Here is a 23,989-nt window from a genome sequence, read left to right as displayed (position 1 = left end):
TTTCCAGTTTAGTTTTGAATACCCCAAATAATGGGTCTTCTACCATTTCCCTTGGGGGACTAGGGCCTATGCTATTAGATGTTGTTGAAAGGAAGATTTGCATGATATTCAGATGAAATTTTGCCTTTTATACATTCCTCTGTTCTCCAGAGACAACTTTAAACAAATCCTCACCCTGTAGCATTTACGGCCTTCAAATATTTGCACACTGTCATCATAATCCATCTTCTCTTTGCCAAACTATACTGCAGCCTCAAAGGTATATGAAGGAATGATATGAGACCACAGTGTCAGAACATCTAGCAAACTTTAATAGAGCCACAGCCCTCACACACAGTAGCTGCTTCTGTTAGAATGGGCAACAGGCTGCCCCACTTCCTTGTAAAAGAACACTGTGGGCCTGACTACAGTACAAAATTAGGTTGATTTAAGTTTGGTCAACCTATAGTCACCACAGCAATTAAATCGGCTGTTGGTGTCCACACTGCCCTCCTTCTGCCAGTGGCTCATGTCCTCACTAGGAGTGCTTGCACCGACTGAAGTGTGATACTGTGGGGCACTGACTGTCTCGCAGGGCTCACACATTTTGTCTCCCCTGTCATCCCCATGTGGGCTCACAGCTGGAGCCCCTCACCCCAGGTCTGACAGTTGGAGTTGGAAAGGAAAAGTGAAATAGCAGCCCTGAAAACAACAAGAATGTCAATTTCACCGCTGGTAGGCTATTTACTGTGAAATTGAGCCCTGTGCCAGGCTGACAGCTTGAGCTCTCAGCCCTGAGGTGGGGAGAGGGACTCCCACCGTAAGCCAACTGGTGATGTAATTAACACAGCGTCTAAACGGATACTGTGTCGCCCTAACTACATTGACATAAATGCTATGCCTCTCATGGAGGTGACATTATTAAGTTGATGTAGTAGGCAACTTACATCAGTGGGGGCACCATTGTAACTCTGTAGTGTAGACCAGGCCTCAGTTTCAATTCCCACTTCCCCAGCATCTCATAAGCTACACCAGCTCCCCCTAATGGGTAACGCACTGGCCTAGGACTCAGGAAAACTGGGTTCTAGTCCCAGGTCTGCCCCTGGCCTATCTGGAGACTTTGGGCAACTCACCTTTCTCTCTGTGCTGCACTTTCCCCATCTGTAACATGCAAGTAGTAATACTGAACCTCCGTTGCAGAATGCTTTGAGATCTGTGGATAAAAAGCACTATATAAGATGTGGTTGTGGTGGTAGTGATTATAGTGGTATAGCTTATTCCCATTCCAGTATGGGAATAGCTACCGGTATGAAGTACCTTTTGGTATTAATATTAACTGTCCACTCACTGGGAGGGCTGTACAGCTTTAACTATACCCATATGGTTAAAGCGGAAGAACATTCTAGTGTAGGCAAGCCCTTTCTGCTCTCCTCATTGGTAGGACTCTTTCAACCTTCACAGTTTCCAAGTTTTCCCCTCTAATTTAACTATTTGAGCTTCAGATCTTTTTTTGTAAGATATGCTAGCTTGAATATTTCCATATTAAATCTCATGGGTTGGTAGCCAGCTTCTTTATTACTCTCTCAATCTTTTAACCTTCTAATTTCTGTGCATTTACCCCAGAATCATAGAAATTATCTCTATGGAGAGTTCTCTATAAAATTGCTAGCACCCTCTCCTGTATTTTTTGAAAACAGCTAAACTTTCAGTCTCTGAATGCTGTGGGCTGATTCTGTGTTCATTCCACATTTACATGGGTGTGATTACATTGACTTCAGTAGAATTATTTCTGAAGTGGGTTAGTATGAATGAGAGAGGATTAAGGCACTATAAGTCAGATGCAAAGACCAATGAATTAATTGCTCATTGACCCAATACATTTTAGATTATTTGGTATAAAGTTAAATATTAGAAACAATGGGCTTGTGGCCTACACATTTTCATTTTAAAAATGAATGCAAAAAGTTGAGCCAAAAAAATTTCCCCTTAAATTTGTTTTAAAGGTTGGTTAAATTAATAGAGATACAACATAGGAAAGGATAGACCCTTTAAAATCAGTGCTAAAACTGCACAGCTGAAGACTATGTCTTTTAAACCCTTTAAAGATATGATTAATGTCTGAAATAGTAATTTTTTTGTGTAGCATAAACACAGAATTCTGAGGTTTTTTCTTTTATCTTAAATTGGTTTAAAAAAAAACACATCACCACAACTGCAAAACCACTCTGTGGATGAGACTCTCATGAAAAACTTCAACCCTGTGTGATTATAATATTAAAAATATCAGCATTATAGATCTCTGAAACGCAGGTTTTATAATGGTCCTGCTGACAGTGTTAACAGGGCTATGGTAATGCAGAGCCTGCAGAGGGCATATGGGCTTTCTTCAAAAGGATAAGACTAGACATTGATGTATCCCACAAAGCTGACAGGTCGTCACTATCCATTGTCTCATAGAACAGATTAATAGATTCATTGGTTCTTACGAGACAAAACTGTTCACAGCAGATAGAATTTATCCTGAAAAGTTGCTGCATTCTGCTTGCTGGTACAAAATGCTCTCCAGCTTTCTGTCTTTCAATTGTTGGCAGGTACTTAAATAAGGAACACAGAGAACCAGTTTACAGTTATGGGTCCCCATCCTCACTCATAATTATAGTTCTTAGATATATTTAAAAGATCTTTTTGTCCAAAATAGAATATTACATAGACCCCCAAGGGCACAATTAATCACTCTCCAGATAGGTCACCAGCATGGTACAAGACTTCGGAAATTTAATACTATCTTTTTTTCTTGGATGAAAACCAAATAGGAACTATTTGACCGTGTGCCCCGGATCATTACAAAGTTGTCTAGTGTGGCACTCCAACCCCAACAATCACAGATCAGCTCCAGAGGAAGCTTGAGAAGTCAAAGGGCACCTGTGAAACCCATCTGATCACCACTTCTTTAGAACTGTATCGTTCCAGATATTCCCACCCAGAAGAAAATGAACATTCATTTATAACACATAGCCAAAAAGGAGGACATTTATCTAGTCTGTTATTTAAAGATAACCAGACCCTGTGACCCGGCCCCCAGCACACACCTTACTCATATTGGAGAACAGTTGAGTAGTCCCACTAAAATCAGTGGGATTCATCATTTGAGTAGCTGCTCCTCAATATGAGTAAAGGGTACATAACCTGGCCCTGTGTGAACGCAGGGACAAGCTACCAACTATGCACCATATGCATTATGCCCAACCTGTGCCAATGCCTTCGGAATGACATACAAAAATTAAAAGATCTAAAGAGATAATGGCGAAGATTTCTAGTTTATAGTCCACCATTATAGCACAAATGTAAGTTAGATATATGTGGGTTCACAATGTGGTGCTCTTACAACTGCAATTTTATACAGCATCACTCATTCCAGGGCATTTTGCAACAATTCTCATATGGTGGTAGCAGTTTTATTGTGTTTGAGATAATGGCACTGGTAGGCCTGTGATTGCTACTTGTTTTGCTCTACATACTATCTCTGTCTTTATTATTTTATTTGCAAACAATGGGTTTACAAGATAAAGCCTTAAACTGCTTCATCATGAGAATTTTCTAATCCTTGACTGGTAGGGTACTAGCATAGCATGCATCTCCTCCTTCCCTTGGCATAAAGCATTTCTAATGTGTCCCATGGATAACTTCCTTATCTGGACAGAACTAAAAAAATATGTCAGGGTGGACTTTGTTTTTCTTTCTCAGACTAAATGAGCAAACACACCAAAATATGTGCAAAAGGAATGGTCAAACCTGTTACTGGATCTTGTTACCTACAGTGCCCAGAATAGTCTGGGAGGTTTTGTATGGTTTGCAAGGTTTTGTATGGATTATATCAAATGGAATGACATTGTGACGAAAGAGTCCTATTTCTTCAAAAACTGAGGATGCTGTAGACATTTGAAAAAAAGAGTATTCATCTTAAATTCTCCTGTGGCTTTTGGCAAGTGGCTAACTACAGTTACAAAGCATGGTGAAAATTTTTTTCTCTGCAGGTAGAACCTCCTTTTATTATATCTTGTCTCTCCTATATGGTTCCATCTTGATGCTGAGAAATGACCCAGCAATTTTAAAATGGTCTTTCTACATGTCATTGAAAGATCAAGGTCAAAGCAAGACCATGCATTGATAAATTGGTCTCTAGTTTCCTGAATGTATGTTAGTAGGGTGGGACATTTTTAGAGTCTGACTCTTAGTTTTATTCTTCTTGGTAATAAGTAAGAAAAAGGTGAAATGTTTCTGTGGTTATGGTACTAGGCTATATTCAGTGTGAGTCTTGATTTGGGAGATTGATTTGTGTCCTTGTGCCCTAATTTCCATCTATACAATGGGGATAATACTTCTCCCACCTCACAGGAGTACTGTGAGCATAAACTAATGTTTGTGAAGCACTCTATGGTTATGGGGGGAGGGGGTCAAATAAGAACCCAAATGTCCCCCTGGGGAGGGAGTGGAGGGAGAGTTTTAATGCTCAATTAAAGTCTAAGTTCAGAAAATTCCCAATAAACAGGCTCTTCCAAATAAACACCAGTTTAGGGCTGATTGTTTGCATTTTTCTCTTCAAGACAGGTAGCAACCCCAATAGCAGAGTTTTGGGTGCCTTCCTTACGCTCCAACACCATTTCTTCCTCTCAGCACCTCAATTTTCACACTGCCTTTAGGAATTTAATATGGTATGATGCACTTTGTCAGGATTATGGTAAAAATGAAAAGAGGGACAATACCTTGGGGCTGCTTTTACTACTTCTGCTCATCTACAGAATTACCTCATCTTTTAAAGAAATACAATTTTACAACTACATCAGTAGCTGCTCTCAAAAGTTCTTATCTACACCAAACAGCCATGCATTTGTTCTCCCACCGAGTGATTGTAAAATGCCTGACCTCCAAGCACAGAAGCATTCAGGATAGTTTACAGGGGCCTAAATATGGTTTGGAGAAGACAGTGCACCAGCAGGGCTAAGCACCATTTCAGCCTCAATCACTCCAGCTACCCAGAAGGTATGATGCAAAGTGATTCAGAGCAGTGTCTGTTTGGATTCAGGGTAAATTTGCAAGGGCTCTTTAACATGGTTCAGCCTGGCTAGTGCAGTGGCACTGACCCATTTATTCCTAAATTGGTTCACTGCAACTGACTCAGGTATAAATAGTTCAGTTCTTAGGTATGGACAAAACCAAACTAATCTTCAGCATTCTTTCTTATGCACTTCAAAATAAAATATGTTGATAACAAGCAGAAGGGACGCCGGACAGGACAGTTATCCATCCTTGTGAGAACTGCTCTCTTCCAGAGGGCACTGTAAAATGAAAGCTACTGTGTAAGGAACTTTCCTCCTCAGTCTTTGTTTGCCTTCATTGACAGAAGGTCTATAGACCGACAGTAAACCCTTGTATGGCTCAAGTCCTGGGGAATCTCCAGTCAATAAGGGAGCTCTCAGCTTTATTCTCAATGTTCTTCAGTCACAAAAAGCCTGTTAGTGACTTTGCTCTTCTGCCTATCTTGTGAAATTGGCCACTGAGGCTATTGTTAGAGAATTCCATCCTTTCTTCCTCTATTCAGTTGAAATGTAATCTGTTTCACTCTCAGGATTTTTAAAAAAGAGAGAGAGATTGCAGGGGAAAGTATGAGGTGACAACATTCATATTTTTACTCGTTTACTCTTTCTTCTTTCATTTTTCTCTCTGACTAATGCACCCTTTTCTTCATATTTTAGATTTTAAAGAACCTAACTTTCTTAATCTCCCTCCGTTGCTCTTTTCTGAGAGACACTTATGGCTCTTCCTCCCCCTTTGTAAAATTATTTCTCATTTTACAGGGACAGTATCTAAATGCAAATACCCAAAGAAAATCACATGGAGGTAAAGTAAAATACTTCAGCGTTAAGAACAATGTGTATTCAATTGGCTTACATATAAAATCAGTGGTCGCTAAACAAACACCTAATAATAATCCTTGGTAAAAAGAGGTTAGTATATTTTTAATCCAAAGGCAAGCCTTCCCTTCATATATCTTTTCCTGACCTTCTGATTCTTATTAGTTTATTTATAAGAAAATTACAAGTAATAGTATATGTATTTTTAAGAGTCCAGTGAGACAACAGTAACATGCAAACAACGTATTGGCAAAGGTCTCAAATGATCAATACATTTAAGGTACCAAAACTCTCTCATCTAGCGTCTCATTTAGCAATATATTCATATAATCTGTTTTAGAGACTGTCAAAACAAGAAATTCATAACTGAATCTCTCCCATGCCTGAATTGGAGGGGAATTCTGATTCAGATCCTCAGACCCAGATGCACTCTTATAATTTTGGTTCTGACTTGGGAGAGTTTTTTTTCTGAATCCAATTTGGATGAGCCCCATAATAGCAGGTATCATGTGAAAACAGGTGGTAGAGAGAGACTTCCACCACATAGAGCTGCTGCTGATGGGCACTTGGAATTGACTATGAAAGATGGACTGACAGGTAGGATAAGCAGTTTTAAATGAATTTTCTTAGTTTACCTTAAGAAGCAATCTCCTACTCTTAACATCTCCAGAATACTTTACAATAGTTTCCACTGGGCAACTCATCTGTAACACCATTCTTTATTCATGCAACTTATGCAGCCAGCACTTCATAGGCAAGGAGACTCCCTCACAATTTGTGTTTGCAAGATCCTGACATCCCATTTGGCTGTGCCTCTCTTTGCTCCCATCCTGTTCTGTCTCTTGTGGTCATGACTTTTGCAGCAACCCTACCCAGCAGCCCAAAAATAATGCTGACACGGTGAGCCACAGCTTGTCCCCCGTGTTGCTGCTACATCAGATCACAAACTGTAAGACTTCTCTTCAGGAAGCAGTCATTCCTTAAAACTATTGGCTGGTGCTGGTGAACAGATTCTATGTGTAGTGGGACAAGAAGAGCACATGTGTAAGTACAAGTGTCATACTCTGTCTTAGAACTATACCAAGATTCGTCTGCTATTTAAAAACACTATCTGGGTTTTGAAACATGCACAAGTAAATTGGAAGTGGGCTCTACGATCAGAGTGGACAAATCCCACATCTTTCCTGGGGAATCTATCTAATGTACTTATATGGCTCATGTCACTCTAGTATCTGAGCACCTCATAACATTTAATATCCTATTCTCATTACACATCCCTGGGAGGTAGGGAAGTGCTATTGTCCCTATTTTACAGATAGGAAGCTGAGGCACAGAGACTATGGGCCATATTTTAAAGGTATTTAATTGCCTGGCTCCCATTGATTTTAATGGGAGTTGGGCATCTAGATAACAAATCTGGCCATAAGTAACTTACTTGTCCAAGGAAGGAAGTCTGTGGTGGAGCAGGGAATTAGACTCAGGTCTTCCCTGTACCAGACTAGTGCCCTAACCAGTGGAAATTCCTTCATTTCAGCTGAAGGGGTGTTGGAGAGAAAAATTGAAATTTTCTGTGTGGAATGACACCAGGTGAACTTGAGTCAGTCCTTGCTTTGCAAGATTTTGAAAAGCCATTATAGGGATACATTTTAAAAATATGTGCTTGAATTCTAGTAGTAAAACTTTCAGTTATGGGCATGTAACAGGGCTCCTGCTTACTGAGCAATACCTCGTGGCCAGTTCCTTTGCAGCATCCTCTCTTTGTTCTCCCTCTTCAAGGCCCCTTACAGACCCCACTCCCCCACCCACAGCCTCTACCACCTTCCTCTTGGGGCTAGTTTAATGATCACAAACAGTCCCACCTATAAAGTCCATCACTGAAATCCAAACATTCACACTTATCTCTGTCTCTTCAGCCATTCACACACAAACTGCTCTCCACAGAGTCACCTCTCATAGCTGTCTCTCCCTGGAGTTTAAGACTCTGGCTTCCTTCTTTTGCCAGTGTCTCCCCTGTTTGAGGGAGAAGGCAGTCTATATACTACCCTGATCCAGAGAGTTCCTCCTAATTGGCTGAAAGAAAGGAGCACTCTGCCCCCACCCTACAGCCTCTCTTCCAGCCCTTAAAGGAACAGTTCCCCTGGGATCCCCTCATCCAACCCCTGATTCCCCAGGACTGCTTCCTCTCCTATGGACCTGGCCATTTCCTGGGACTGTGTTCATTCCAGCTCCCTGGAACAGGGGTCTTCTGCTCCCCTGTACTCTTAAAGTACCAGTATACTTCCTTACAGAGCACAAAACAAGAAACTACAAGAAAATCTGTATTTTCAGCACATTCCACAGCAATACAAAACACCAAACTCCATGCTTAAATGAGAAAGTGAAGGTAAGGGGCTGCCTAAAGATATGACCATCTATTGAAGCTATTTTTTCTTATTTCTTCTAGAAACAAAAGTTGCAAACAGTCAGTTTGCTCAAGTTACTGAAAATACACAATGTGCAGGACTATTGCAAACCACACGATTGACTCCTACTGGGTGAATAATTGATAATTTCAAATAAATAAATTTGAGATTCATGATCTGGTCACAGAAAGCTCATGTGCAGAAAAGTTATTTATTGAGTAAATTATTAGTTATTCGTTGTCTCTAGCTCCTATCAGTTTGTTTCAAGAACTTGGTATCTATACAGGCTGTATCACTGATTGCCCTTGCCACATGCTATGTTTTTCTTCTCCCGTAGAATGAATGTAACGCTAAGAATTAGGTTTCCAATACTCACTTAAAATTAGCTGTTTCTGAAATCATTCCTGCCAATAAACTTGTTTGCTGGAATGTTGAAGTAAATGTTTTATGGAATCATAGATTTTAAGCACTGAAGGGAACATTGTGATCATCTAGTCACATTTCATGAATAACACAGACCATAAATCCACACATAGTAACTTCTGCATGAAGCTTGTAACTTCTGTTTGAGCTACAGTATATCTTTTAGAAAGAGATTCAGTCTTTAAAGACTTCAAGTGTAGGGAATCCAGCACATCCCTAGATAAATTGTTCCAATGGCTAATTATCCTCTCTGTTAAAAGCTTGCTTCTTATTTCTAGTCTGAATTTGTCTAGCTTCAACTTCCAACCACTGGATCTCATTGTATTTTTCTGACAAATTAAAGACCCATCTGCTATTATAAATTTCTTTCGCATGTAGCTATTTGTGGATCGTGATGAAATGGTGGCGTCCCTGTAACTTGAAGTCTTTAAATCTTGATTTAAGGACTTCTATAATAGATCCATAACCGCTGACTGATTTACTGGAATGGGTAGGTGAGGTTCTGTGGCCTGCAATATGCAGGAGGCCAGACTAGATGATCACAATGGTCCCTTCTGTTCAGTTGTGGTGTCCACACTTTAAAAAAGACGGACCATTTGGAAGAGCTATAGGAATGATGTTAGACCTGGAAAACATACTTAATATGAGAGACTGAAGAAGCTCACTTTAGTTTATCGAAGAGACAGTGGCCAATGCCAGGTGCATCAGAGGGAATGAACAGAATAGGTAATCAGCAAGTGATCCATCCATAACTCTTCACATATTTTCCATACATACATCTCTCAATGTTTGATTACCAGTGTGACACAGGTTTCATTAGAGATCTATGACATTCTTTTGGTGGACCCAGGAGATCTGTGTACTCCTGTGAACTCTGTGAGTTGGCATCAAGAGGCCCTTGGGTCACAATGTGTCACTAAAGTAGTGGATAAAGGAGAACTGACTGACATAATTTATTCAGGTTTCCAAAAGGCCTTTGAGGAGGGTCTGCACAAGAAGCTAATAAAGAAGCTAAGTAGACACAGATCATAAACTGGCTATGAGACAAAGTGAAGAGTAGGATTAAATGATCAATTTGCTTCATAACTGAAGGTTAACAGCAGAGTGCTTTAAAGTTCTATGCTAAGTTCTGCGTAGTTTAATACATTAATGATATGGGAAGGGCCGGTGAGCAATGAGGTAGCAAAATTTGCAAATGTCACAAAGTTATTTAGGTTAGTCAAGACCAGAGAGGTCTGTGCAGAACTTTACAGAGTCCTAAACAACTTAGGTGCCATGATATGGCAAATGATATTAACTGTTGATAAAAACAAAAGTAATGCACATTGGAGGGAAAACTACTCATACACCTTACAGGTCTCTAAATTAGCAGTATCAATTTAATAAAGGGGCCTCAGCATCATTGTTGATGGCTCTAATGAAGTCCTCTGCTCAACCTGCAGATGGGGTAAAAAAAACCCAAGGTGTCGGGATGCATAAGGAATAGGATGATGAATAATACAGAGAATATTATAATGCTGTAATACAAATCAAAGGTGCAGCCTCATGTAGAATACAGTGTGCAGTTCTAGCCACCCTGATCTCAAAAGAATATTGAAAATCTAGAGGGGTTTCTGAGAAAGGCAATGAGAATGAGGAAGGGAGTGAAAACTCTCATAACCAGAGATTGAAAAGACTGGAGTCCCTGACATTAGAATAATGTAGAATAAGATGGATAAAAGAGGACATGACAGAAGTATATAAAATTAATGGCATGGCACTTAATTAAATCCATTTTTTCAGAAAGTGCTTTAGTTGACAATAAGAGGTAACTAGAAATATGAAAGTATGAGTATTTTTCTTTTTTGGTATGAAGGGGATCAAAATCAGACTAGCAGGGTACTAGCACTATACTAGCATTATAATCCATACACACGTGCAGAACTGGAACTAGATCAGATAGTGTAGTCAGATCATTTGATGATAACACAAATGGAAAGAGTATCAGAGGGGTTGCCATATAAGGGTAGCCGAGTAGCAGTGCTGCTGACTTGAAGGTATAAGTTATCCCCAAATCTGAAATGGTTGTGGGTGAAGACAAAGTCACAAACGTCAGCGGCACTGCTATGGGTACCTGCATGGCCCCACAGTATGCCAACATTTTTATGGCTGACTTAGAACAACGCTTCCTCAACTCTTGTCCATAGCGCCCCTGCTCTACTTGCGCTACATTGATGACATCTTCATCGTATGGACCCACAGGAAGGTGGCCCTCGAAAAATACCACCTGGATTTCAACAATTTCCACCCCACCATCAACCTCAGCCTGGACCAGACCACACAAGAGATCCACTTCCTTGCAAATAAGTGATGGTCACATAAACACCACCCTATACCAGAAACCTACTGACCATTATACTTACCTACATGCCTCCAGCTTCCATCCAGGACACATCACACGATCCATTGTCTAAAGCCAAGCCCTAAGATACAACCAAATTTGCTCCTATCCCTCAGACAGAGACAAACACCTGCACGATCTTTATCAAGCATTCTTAAAACTACAATACCCACCTGGGGAAGCGAGGAAACAGATTGACAGAGCGAGACAGGTACCTAAAATTCAGAAGCCTACTACAGGACAGGCCCAACAAGGAAAATAACAGAACACCACTGGCCATCGTACAGCCCCCAGCTAAAACCTCTCCAGCACATCATCAACGATCTACAACCTAGCCTGGAAAATGATCCCTCACTCTCCCAGATCTTGGGAGGCAGGCCTGTCCTCACTTACAGACAGCCTCCCAACCTGAAGCAAATACTCACCAGCAACTACACACCACACCACAGAAACACCAACCCAGGATCCAATCTCTGTAACAATCCCTGTTGCCTACTCTGTCCCCATATCTACTCTAGCGACACCATCAGAAGACCCAACCACATGAGCCACACCATCAGGGACTCATTCACCTGCACTAATGTGATATATGCCATGTGCCAGCAATGCCTCTCTGCCACGTACATTGGCCAAACCGAACAGTCTCTATGTAAGAGAATAAATGGACACAAATCAGACATCAGGAACGGTAACATACAAAAGTCAGTAGGAGAATACGTCAATCTCCCTGGACATTCTATAACAGACTTAAAAGTACCCATACTTCAACAAAAAAACCTTCAAAAACAGACTTCAAAGATTTCAGAGTAACAGCCGTGTTAGTCTGTATTCGCAAAAAGAAAAGGAGTACTTGTGGCACCTTAGAGACTAACCCAATTTATTTGAGCATAAGCTTTCGTGAGCTTTTTGCAAATACAGACTAACACGGCTGTTACTCTGAAACCTGTCATTATGCAAGGCACTGCATTTAGCTGTATGGAGTGGAAATCTAGACTTCAAAGAGAAACTGCAGAACTAAAATTCATTTGCAAATTTAACACCATTAATTTGGGCTTGAATAGGGACTCGGAGTGGCTGGCTCACTACGAAAGCAACTTTCCCTCTCTTGGTATTGACACCTCCTCAGCAGTTATTGGGAGTGGACCACATCCAACCTGATTGTATTGGCCCTGTCAACACTGGTTCTCCACTTGTAAGGTAATTCCCGTCTCTTCATGTGTCAGTGCCTGCCATAATGCCTGCACCTGTAATTTTCACTCCATGCATCTGAAGAAGTGGGTTTTTTACCCACAAAAGCTTATGCCCAAACAAATGGAAAGAGTATCTCAGGAGAATTTAAATAACAGCTACTAAAGTTAGACATGTTTAAAACCATCAGATCTAAGTAACTTGCATCCAAAAGTTTTAAAAGAGCTGGCTGAGGAGCTCTCTGGACTAATAGTGATTTTTAATAAGATTTGGAACACTGGAAAAATTCCAAAAGAGTGGAAGAAAGCTAATGCTCTGCCAATATTTAAAAGGAGTAAACAGGATGACCTGTGTAAGTAAAGACCTGTCATACTGACATCAATCCCGGGCAAGATAATGGAGTGGCTGATACAGGACTCAATTACTAAAGAATTAAAGGAAGATAATATAATTAATTCCAATTAACATGGGTTTATGGAAAATAAATCCTGTCAAACTAACTTGATGTCTTTTTTGATGAGATTACAAGTTTGATTGATAAAAGTAATAGTGTTCATGTAATAGACTTAGACTTCTGTAAGGCATTTGACTTGGTACCGCATGACATTTTGATTAAAAAAACTAGAAAGATTATGAAATTAACATAGCACACGTTAAATGGATTAGAACTGGGTTAACTGATAGGTCTCAAAATGTAACTGTAAATAGGGAATCATTATCGAGCAGTTGTGTTTCTAGTGGGGTCCCACAGGGATCAGTTCCTGGCTCTGTGATATTTAATATTTTTATGAATGACCTGAAAGAAAACATAAAATCCTCACTGATAGTTTGCAAATGACACAAAAATTGGGGGATTGTTAAATGAGGAAAAGGACAGGTAATTGATTCAGAATGATCTGGATAGTTTGGTAAACTGATTGCAAGCAAACAATAAGAGTTTAATATGGCTAAATGTAAATGTGTACATCTAGGAACATAGAAGGTTGGCCATGCTTACAGGATGGGGGCACTCTATCCTGGGGAGCATTGACTCTGAAAAAGATTTGGTGGTTGTGGTGGATAATCAGCTGAACATGAGAGCCCAATGTGACACTGTGGCCAAATGGGCTGATGCAGTCCTTGGATGCATAAATTTGAATCTTGAGTCTGAGTAGAGTGGTTATTTTACCTCTGTATTTGGCACTGCTGTTACTGCTGCTGGAATATTGTGTCCAGTTCTGGTGTCAATTCAAGAAGGATGTTGATAAGTTGGAGAAGGTTCAGAGAAGATCCATGAGAATGATTAGAGGATTAGAAAACATGGCTTATAGTGACTGAGCTCTTTGAGTCTATCTATTTAGTTTAAGAAAGAGATGATTAATAAGTGATTTGATTACAGTCTGTAAGTACCTACTGTGACAGGGTCGGGCCAGATGGCTACAGGAGAGTAATAGAAGGCAGATGCATTAGCCCCAGGTTAAGGAGGTCCCTTTTCCCTGGGTAAGGTAACAGGGAAGGTTCCAGAACAATCAGGAACTTTCTGGAGACAATTAAGACAGACAGGCTGATTAGAACACCTGTAGCCAATCAAGAAGCTGCTAGAATCAATTAAGGCAGGCTAATCAGGGCACCTGGGTTTAAAAAGAAGCTCATTTCAGTTTGTGGTGCCCGTGTAAGGAGCTGGGAGCAAGAGGCGCTAGGAGCTGAGAGTGAGAACGCATACTGTTGGAGGACTGAGGAGTACAACCATTATCAGACACCAGGAGAGGTGAGGATAAAGAAGGTGTTGGGAGGAGGCCATGGGGAAGTAGCCCAGGGAGTTGTAGCTGTCGCACAGCTGTTCCAGGAGGCACTCTAGACAGCTGCATTCCACAGGGCCCTGGGCTGGAACCTGGAGTAGAGGGCGGGCCCGGGTTTTCCCCCCAAACTTCCCAACTCCTGGTCAGACACAGGAGGAGTTGACTGGACTGTGGGTTCATGAAAATGGCCAAACTGAGGGCTACTGTGAAGCTCCAAGGCAAGCAAATCCACCAATAAGCGCAAGATCCACCAAGGTAGAGGAGGAACTTTGTCACACTACACAGGGAACAAATGTTTGATAATGCACTCCTCAATCTAGCAGAAAAAGGTATAGCATGATCCAATGGCTAGTAATTGAAGCTAGACAAATTCAGATTGAAAATAAGGCATAAAATTTTAAGTGAGGATAATTAACCATTGGAGCAATTTACTCAGGGCCGTGTTGGATTCTCAATTGCTGGAGATTTTTAAATCAAGACTGAATGTTTTTCTAAAAAATATGCTCTGGAATTATTTTGGGGAAGTTCTTGCCTGTGTTATGAAGGAGAAGTAGATGATGAGAATGGTATCTTCTTGTCTTGGACTCTAGGAATTTATGAATTTGTATAGCTCCAAAGACACAGGCCTCGATGTCTTGAGCTAAAGGAAGATCTCAGTTACCTGTTAAGCTATGGAAAAACCTATATGTTGTTTTACAGTAGCAAACTGTTAATAAAGAGCAACATGCCCACAAACATATTGTATTTTATCCTGTTTCCACTCAATTAAATGAGGAAAGGATGGGGCTCAAAACTATCCACAACAAAAATCACTATTTTTTCTTAATTGTTATGTATTTTTTCTATAATATAGCTGCTGCATGAGGTTTCAAGTAAATATAACTTTATGGAAAGTTGAAAGAGGTATTAACAAGCTGCTTTTGAGATAAAGGGAGACAGAGATACATTAGAGAAGTAAATTTCCAGTCAGGGTAATTTTTAAATGACCTCTAAATTAAAAACAGTTTGATTATGCAGTGTTTGAAGAAAATTAATCATTCTTCGTTTCTTTCAAAGTATGGAAATTTTCAGGTAAAACCAATTTTCCAAGCCAAAGTTAAAGAAGGACAAAAATTGGACTTCAGAAGGTGGCTGCAGTTGCAACAATAGAGGGGATGTTTCTTCCCCATAATAAAGACAAGGTGGGCATGACAAAACTATTAGAGAGGATTAGAGTCTGCATAATAAGAGGGTTTGAACCAAAACTAAGCAAAATCCAGCATTAATTTCTTTCGCAAATGATGGTTATTGATGTTCCGAATGGTGTTCCAAAGATAGCTGCCAATCTGCATCAGTCAGTTACTTAGAAGATGGAAACTTTGAAATATGCAAGCCCTGGCTAGGAAGGCGGACAGTTCTGGCTTTCCACCTCTCAGAAATGTTATGCACTAAACTTCATCAAAAAATTTTTGTTCTAAAATTTAGCAATGGAAATGTTGTCCTAAAACATGTTTCAGACAGGCAGCCACTACCTGTTATTCTTGGGCCTTAACTTCTTCTGTCAGTTGTTTGGTGGTCCTGTAGGATAAAAATAAGACGAAGATTTAGCCAAGGTGAAATGGTGTGTTGCATGTTAACTCAAACTCCTATGATATCATCAGAATTGCTGCCCTTTGCTTTCTGGATCTAGTGATGAAATCCAGCCACTGAATTACCTTGAGTCATCCATTTGCTGGGCAGTTGAGATTTTTTTTAAAAAGCTTGATTTAATAACTGAGATATTGGGTCAAGGTGGGTGAGGTACCATTTTTTCTTGGACCAACTTCTGTCGGCGAGGCAGACAAGCTTTTGCGCTTACACAGAGCTCTTCTTCAGCTCTGGGAAACTTACTCAGTGTCACAGATAAATACAAGATGGAACAAATGGTTTAGCATAAGTAGTTAATACATATTTCAAGGGATCATTCAAGGTCAAGTGGCCTGTTAATACCCCACCCAATCATAGGGAGGAAAAGAAGGGGGAGAGGAAAGCAAATGAGAGGAGGGGTTGTTAGTGGGTTATATAGATTGTTCTAATAAGCCATAAATCTAGTGTCTCTCTTAATTTCCTCACCTACCTTATCTCTCTCATATCCTGGGACCGATACAGGTACACACCACTGCATATTGGAGCAAGTCATATATCAGGAATAGAACTGGATAAATGATTCATAATTCATTTGTAAAGAGTTTTTTGCTTCATTTTCTGTTTGTGAATCTCTAATTTAATTATCTGAATTAATTTAATTTCTACAAATAGTCTTGGTATGCAGTTTATTTACAAGCACTTCAATCCACATATTTGATATTGGAAATTCAAAACTGGCTGTCTTGATTGGACACGTCACATGTGTTTTTCCTGATTGGATGAGCATAGTTCTTAGAATCTGTTTTCTAGTAAAAATAATAATTATAAATGGAAAGTCACTGCTGAAGTGAATATTCCTGCCAATAAACTGATATACTGGAATATTTGTGGAAAATGAACACAATAAGGATGTGAATAGTTAATTGCAGCTCATTCATCTGAGTGAATATTTGCAGAAAATGTGTGAGAAGATTCACCCAACGCAACTCACTAATATCACACTCTCTTTCCTGAACTTGAGCCGAACTCTTTGTTAAAAGACAGGCTATAAACCAGTTGCTTTTCAGGACTTTTAATAAATTGTGACACAGAATTTAAATCCTGAATTTTAAATTCTATTAATAGGCAGCAGTTACCTTCAAATCAAATAGAGAGTACTGTTTCATTGTTTAGAATGCACAAATATATAGTTATTATTTACAAACAAGCACTTTAAACATTATCTAAAATATTAACTAAAAAAGAAATCTATGAATAGTTAAGCTCCGGGAAGCCTTTCTCTATATACTTTCCCAGTGACTTTTCCTAGTGATTTATGACAACTGCATCACAACTTGGAGTCCTCAGCATAATACTTATCCTCCTTTATGTTTGTGTATGCACACACACACACATCCCTCTGATGTTCTACAGAGATGACTTCCAGTCTAATGCAAGGCCTAAAATGTAGAGATATTCACTTTCCTTCAGTTGTTGAAGTAGAACTGGAATGAACACAAGTATGTCTCAGTCCATACCGGAAAGCTTCTGCCGTTCTAACAAGTCATTATTGAATCTTTCTGAATAGCTGCATTTCAGACCTGACTACATTGGGCCATCGAAAAACTGGAGATAAAAATTTGCATATGGTTTGCCTACACTTGCCTGCTCACAGCTTTCCAGAAAACACAGCACTTTACACTTTCACATCTTCATGTGACAAATGGTATCTTCAAGGGCCATTCCTTCTGCTCTTCTGAGGAGAACTTTTTCTGAGGCTCTTGGCCTATATATGCACCTCCCAATTGCTGAATAATTCCATGTCTGCCTCTCCCCCACTATCTCTATTTTTTCTCCCTTCCCAAGGTCTGAGCCACCCTCCAGCTTGTCCTTCCTTCAGCTCTCCCCACTAGGCAGCTTTCTCTTCCAGTCTGTGTTCCCTCAATCAAGTCTCTCCCCTCCTGCCTGGATCACCTCCTCCAGCTCTGCAACATCCCCATCATCAACTTGGACTCTCTTCAGCCTGAATATTCTGCCACCCACCTCTGCCTCCTCAGTATCTTACTTTCATGATGGAGAGAAGAGGATGGGGGCTGAGCAGGCTAGTGCTGCATCTCTCCATGCTGGATGCTCAGCAATCTGCCCCTTTGCTACACTCCAGTCATCCTAATCCTAATGTAACTAATCCTAGTTACAGTCCACTCAGGTCAGGAAGTCAAGAGTTGCAGGCACTGCAACCCAGCACATAAAACAATCAATGCCCTGGGTTTCTGACTTGGAAAAGCCACTATCCTTCCACAGAAAGACCCAGCTAAATCAGCTGAGGAATGTAAACACCCTTTTCCTGTTGAGGTCTGCCTCTGTTCTGTTCCTCATTGGCTAAGACAAAATCCAAATGTAATTTAACTAGTTAATAGCTAACAGACTTTCTAGAGTCTACAACCTCTCTGTGGCAAAAGTATCCCTATGGGTACTATGTGATGGATCTGCAAAACAGGGGACTACAGTACTCATTGGTCTGCTTTCCACTGCACATCCCCTAAGGTCCTGAACCAGTAAGTGGTTAGGCCCTGTTTGGGGGCGATGGCCAAATGGAAACCAGGAGCAGCAGCAAAGCTGAAGCAGTGGCCACATGACAAAAAGCTGCAGAAAGGCTGGAGGCAGGAATGGATGCAGAACTGCACGTGGAACAGCTTGTAAGTGCCAGACATCACAGCTGGGTACAGGTCTCTGTGGAACTTATGGGAAGCAGCAGCAGCTTGGCTGGGAGCCAGTGCACAGGGGCCCAAATTAAAGACACTAACTGAACCTGTCCTGAAAACCTGCAAGCTCCTCTTTGCTTCAAATAGAGATTGGCCTGGAGAGGGCACCTCAGGCATTAGGCCTGAAGAGTTCTGTTTCTCAGTTGGACTGTCCAGGCACCGAAACAGGAATTGCTATTGCTCACTTTGAAGTGTAACTGTTTCAGCCTCTGTACCTAGGGTATGTGCAACCATTCCTTTTCCCACCATCCCTCGTAAGATAACATTTCCCTGAGCCATGTATCTGAGTAGCTATTGGGAGCCACCAGGGCTAGCCCCTACAAGGCCTACCTGCTGAAACACCTGCAATGCTTGCCTGTCAGTCACTGTACACGTGCTTTGCTACTGGGATGCTCAGGACTTGGGGTACAGAGTTGCCCCAATAATTCCAACTACCTCTAGGTCTCCAAAGCATAATGGAAAAAGATCAGATTGTTTTTGTTTCTACAAGGACGTCCATCCTCTTGTTGGGGTGATGCTGTGGCTCAGATCAACAGCAGCAATGTCCTGTCAGGTCCTCTTCCTTTCAGAACACCAGTTCTCTTATTAAGGCTTTCAGCTGAGCCTGGCTGGCAAGTCTGGTCATCTTTGACTGTCCCCTTGAGCTCTGATTTGGTGAGTTCCAGAAGATTCTGGGATGTATAAAATTGTTCATCCTAATGGAGGCTTCTACACACTGGCTCCAAGTGTGGCTACTGAGCATGTTGAGGAATTACAAACATTTCCTCTCCTGGATGTTTTGGGTTCTTTGTAGCTCTGCCCCCTGCTTTCTGAGCATGTATAGAACCACTAAGATGTATTACAAACCCATTCCTGATCTTCACTGCTACTCTCCCTTTATTTGGACTTCAGGTATGAAGATAAAAAACAATAGTATAAAAGGGGTTGATCGGAACTGTTTTTGGCATTAAGCTGATTGGTCTGGAATGGGGGATTTGTGCATTTGAAGCAGGTTTCTACCACTCTTACCACACTGCTTGCACTTACAAACAAGCCGATGAGGCGGTTGAGTGCCTTGTGGCAACTTTACTACTCAAGGTAATATGACTGAATGCGACCCTGTATTACACAACATTGTAATAACCTTTGTACAAAATATGCCTTGTGAGGTATCAATGGAAAATTAATAATTCACAGGTCAATAATATGATGATGAAATGTATATAGCAATATTATATGTGAAGTTATAAACGTAAGCTGAAATTATGACTGAAATGTGTTGACCAGACAAGTCTAGAGAGGGGGTAAACCTATTCCTCAAAGAGAAAAGACAAGCTGATGCCTCTAGTCAAGTGTCATCAAAGTTGAATGACAATCACTGGTCAAGTGGCCATTCTTTAGCAACAAAGGGGAGCAGGAGCAGATTGATTTGTATTTTAACAAGCAACAGCTTGGAACCTCTTTCACCACTTGACTCCATACCTCCATCCTCACAGCCAGAAGGAACTTTATCTAGGGGTAACCTTCAGGAAAATGCATTTCAAATGGGTAACTGGACTATAAAAGTAAGGGGCAAAACACCCCCCAAGTTCACACACTTTCTTTCTCCCTCTCTTTCACCCAAGAAGACAAAGGAACCAGCCTTTGGATTCTGTGAGAGATCCTGACTTGAAAATTTGATCAGCAGTGTTGCTAGGAACCTGTCACAAAGATTTTACCTCAAACTAAGTCTAATTCTTAGCTACTAGGAAGTGTCTTATCTTTATTTCTCTTTGTAACCATTTCTGACTTTAATAACTTGTACTCACTTAAGATAAGTTTATTTAACTACAAAGAGATAGATTTTATTCTTTAATCAAAACTAATCCAGTGTTCGTGTTTAAACTGAATTGTTTGGTAACTCCATTTAAAGTAGAAAACTGTTGTTACCTGGGCAATGGACCTCTAATATCTGGACTTATCCAGGAGAGGGCTGGGCAGAGCAGAACACACATTTTTTTTGTGGGGGTGGCGGGGGGGGGAGGAATTCAGGACTGCGAGAGTGTTGGGGTCACACAGCAAGTAGTAACCAAGGCTGCTGGAAGCCAGAATCCAGCTGATGTGTAGCTGGCAGGCTGCACCTATACTCAAACACTTAGGGTGTGACCTGCATGCAGTCAGGCTGTTTGTGAGCAGCCCAGGTTGAGAGCTACAGCAGCAAAGCATTGTGAGGCACCCAAAGTTGTAGGGCAGGTGGTGACTAAACCCCTCGCTGGTCTAGATTGCACCCTGGAAGGTGACAGGGAGGTTTATGCATTCGGTTTCTCTTGCTCTCAACATACATTGTTACATTAACCTCTTTTAAGGTGGATTGAAATTGTTCTGTAACAGAGTCAAGGTTCCTTCCCCACTCTGAACTCTAGGGTATAGATGTGGGGACCTGCATGAAAAACCCCTGAAGCTTATTTTTACCAACTTAGGTTAAAACTTCCCCAAGGTACAAACTATTTTACCTTTTGCCCTTGGACTTTATTGCTGCCACCACCAAGCATCTAACAAATATATAACAGGGAAAGAGCCTGCTTGGAAATGTCTTTTCCCCCAGAAGTCCTCCCAAACCCTACACCCCCTTTCCTGGGGAAGGCTTGATAAAAATCCTCACCAATTTGCATAGGTGAACACAGACCCAAACCCTTGGATCTTAAGAACAAGGAAAAAGCAATCAGGTTCTTAAAAGAAGAATTTTAATTGAAGAAAAAAAAGTAAAAGAATCACCTCTGTAAAATCAGGATGGTAAATACCTTACAGGGTAATCAGATTCAAAACATAGAGAATCCCTCTAGGCAAAATCTTAAGTTACAAAAAGACACAAAAACAGGAATCTACATTCCATTCAGCACAACTTATTTTATCAGCCATTTAAACAAAACAGAATCTAATGCATATCTTTCTAGATTGCTTATTAACCCTTTACAGGAGTTCTAACCTGCATTCCTGCTCTGGTCTGGGCAAAAAAAACAAAACACCCAGACAGACAGAACCCTTTGTCCCCCCCCCCAGCTTTGAAAGTATCTTGTCTCCTCATTGGTCATTTTGGTCACATGCCAGCAAGGTTATCTTTAGCTTCTTGACCCTTTACAGGTGAAAGGGTTTTTTCCTCTGGCCAGGAGGGATTTAAAGGTGGTTAGCCTTCCCTTTATATTTATGACAGAAACTGTTACCAAAGTTACAGATGAATAGTTCTGTGTGTCTAGATATGGCACCCAGCTATCTCAGTTCAAGCTATAGTGTTTATAGCTTTTTGTTACAAAATATCTATTACTAAATTAAGAATATGTTCAAGACTGATCTGAGGAAATCTAACAAAGGGAATGTAAAGTCCTGCACAGAGACTACATATACTAAAAAGGTGTTAGAGCATTTAAAATCCAACCTTAATGTATTGGAACAGAATCTCTGGAAAAAAATTATTAAACTGTGTAGTGTGTGAAGGGTTTACCAGATCAGTAGAAGCAGAGAATGAGTATATGAGGTGTGATGGGGTGTACCAGACCCACACTGGGCCGCCGGGGTGGACCAATCATTGTGGGCCCAGGAGGCCATGCTCTCTCTTCCCTGCTGCACATGCTCCAGATGGAGAACTCAGATAAAAGGAGGCGGCCCAGGCCAGTTGGCAGATGGGGGGTGGGTGGGGGAATGGAGGAGGAAGGGAGTATGCTGCTGGCTCCTGCAGAGGTACCTGCAGCGCCCCTCGCGGTAAAGCCCGGGGACCTAGACTACCTGCCAGGTGATCCACTGGCTATTGAGACCACCATGGAAGCCGGGCTCTCACCCATTAAGGAAGCTGCCTAAACTATGCCCCAGCCCAGAGAGATGTGAGGCCTGTAGACTGATCATTTGCTTGCCTTGCCTGGCCCAGGGGCTGCAGCCTGCTTGCTGCTTCGCCCTGACCAGGGAACTAATTCCACAGACTGTTTGATTGTTTTGCCACTCAGAATCCACGGATTACCCATTTAGGTGACCCGTCTGGGGGCCGGGCCACACTTGGCAGAAATCACCTGCTTAACAGAGAAACCTACGACCAAGTGGTGGAGCAGGCCACCCCCATACTAGACTGACGGGGGCGCCCCAACTTGACCGGCAAGGCTCCACCCATCACATGGGGTCTATATAATTTGGTGTTCTTCTAGAGGGCCTATCGCTATAATATGTAAGTACCTAGAACAAGATTAAAAGATGTATCGTAACTATCCAAATATAGACCATCCTTTCTGCTCCTCCTTCAGCAGGATTGACTTTCCAAGGATCATGGTATGGTATGTGAAGAAAGTCCGTAATATGATCCTTCTCACAGGTTCAGGCTTTTTCCTTTGCCTGGTGGTGCTCAACCGCTGCTCAGCCTTAGACCTGCCACCACTCCACCTCTTCCCACAGGGCCCCACACCTGCCCCGCATCTTCCCACTCCATCCCCACTGTGACCTCTCCCTCCCAGCGCCGCCTGCACACCGCGGAACAGCTGATTGCAGCAGCCGGGAGGCTCTGGGAAGGAGAGGGAGGAGTTGCTTGGCAGGGCTGCCAGCAGTCGGGAGGCACTGGGAGGCAGGAGGGAGCTGGCTGCCAGTGGGTGCTAAGCATCAGCTAATTTTTTGCAAAAGATGTGTCTTGCACTGAGCAGCTAACAAGGTGAAACATGCTGAGTGTGATCTAGACCATTGTTTCTCAACCTTTTTAATCCAGGGACTGTCTTGCTGCCTTCCTAAACTGTGTCAGGGAGATCTTGGGGACCAGCTTCGGTCCACAGACCAGTCATTGAGAAACACTGATCTAGACAAGCAGCAAGTACAGCTATTATCAAAACACACACTGGGATCTAGCTAACAGGAATAAGCAGAGAGATAAGATGTGTGAGGTAATATCTTTTCCTGCAGGGAGTCCCAAACTGTAGGCTGTGGCCTAAAGGTGGGCTACGGCACAGTCCCAGGTGGTCCACCAATACAACTGCATTCTCCAGTCAAGCTCTTAGTAAATCATTAACTCCACATGACTTGTGTAATCTAAGTAAAAGCTATATAAATGTACTGTTTTGAGCTGTATATGTTGGACAGAGTATAGAAAGAAAATTATTTATTTATTTATTAAAAAAATGAGCTGCACTATATCAAGTTTAATTTTTGTGAGTACAACGATGCAGCTCACTGCAAGATAACCTAGCAATGTGCACACAGTCCACCATTTACAACCGCAAAAAATGGCAAGGAGTATTTCAATCTGACATGGATCCATTCATTTTTTTAAAACAAGAAGGGTGCACTGGTGAAGAAGAAAATGAAAGTCCTGGACCATCTACACCTACATGAAATGAGTCAGCAAAAAAAATTAAGAGAATGGTAAGAAAATATGATGACACATACTTGAAGTTTGGATTCTCCTTTACCAAATAGGATGAATACCTGTTGCCTCCGTGTGTTATAATACAGGTTCTCCATGCCCTCCCCGCCCCCGAGAGGTGGTAGCTATGTCAATGGGACCCCTCCCGTTGACATAGTGGTGTCTACACTGGGAGTTAGGTTGATATAACTACATCACTCACGGGTGTGGGTTTTCCATACCTATGAGTGACAT

General features: G+C 41.4%; 1 long non-coding RNA gene across 1 annotated transcript in view; it reads right to left on the bottom strand.

The window, feature by feature from the left end:
• The window catches only part of LOC144263766 (uncharacterized), a 100,233-nt gene that overhangs the window by 27,537 nt on the left and 48,707 nt on the right, over positions 1-23,989 (bottom strand). The window contains exon 2 of the long non-coding RNA XR_013345847.1: positions 1,113-1,192. This is a non-coding gene — a long non-coding RNA (uncharacterized LOC144263766). The remainder of the gene's footprint in view (positions 1-1,112; positions 1,193-23,989) is intronic.

This window comes from Eretmochelys imbricata, chromosome 4 (assembly GCF_965152235.1).
Source record: "Eretmochelys imbricata isolate rEreImb1 chromosome 4, rEreImb1.hap1, whole genome shotgun sequence".
In the NCBI taxonomy this organism is placed as follows: Eukaryota; Metazoa; Chordata; order Testudines; family Cheloniidae; genus Eretmochelys; species Eretmochelys imbricata.
This window is presented reverse-complemented; position numbering and strand designations above follow the sequence as displayed.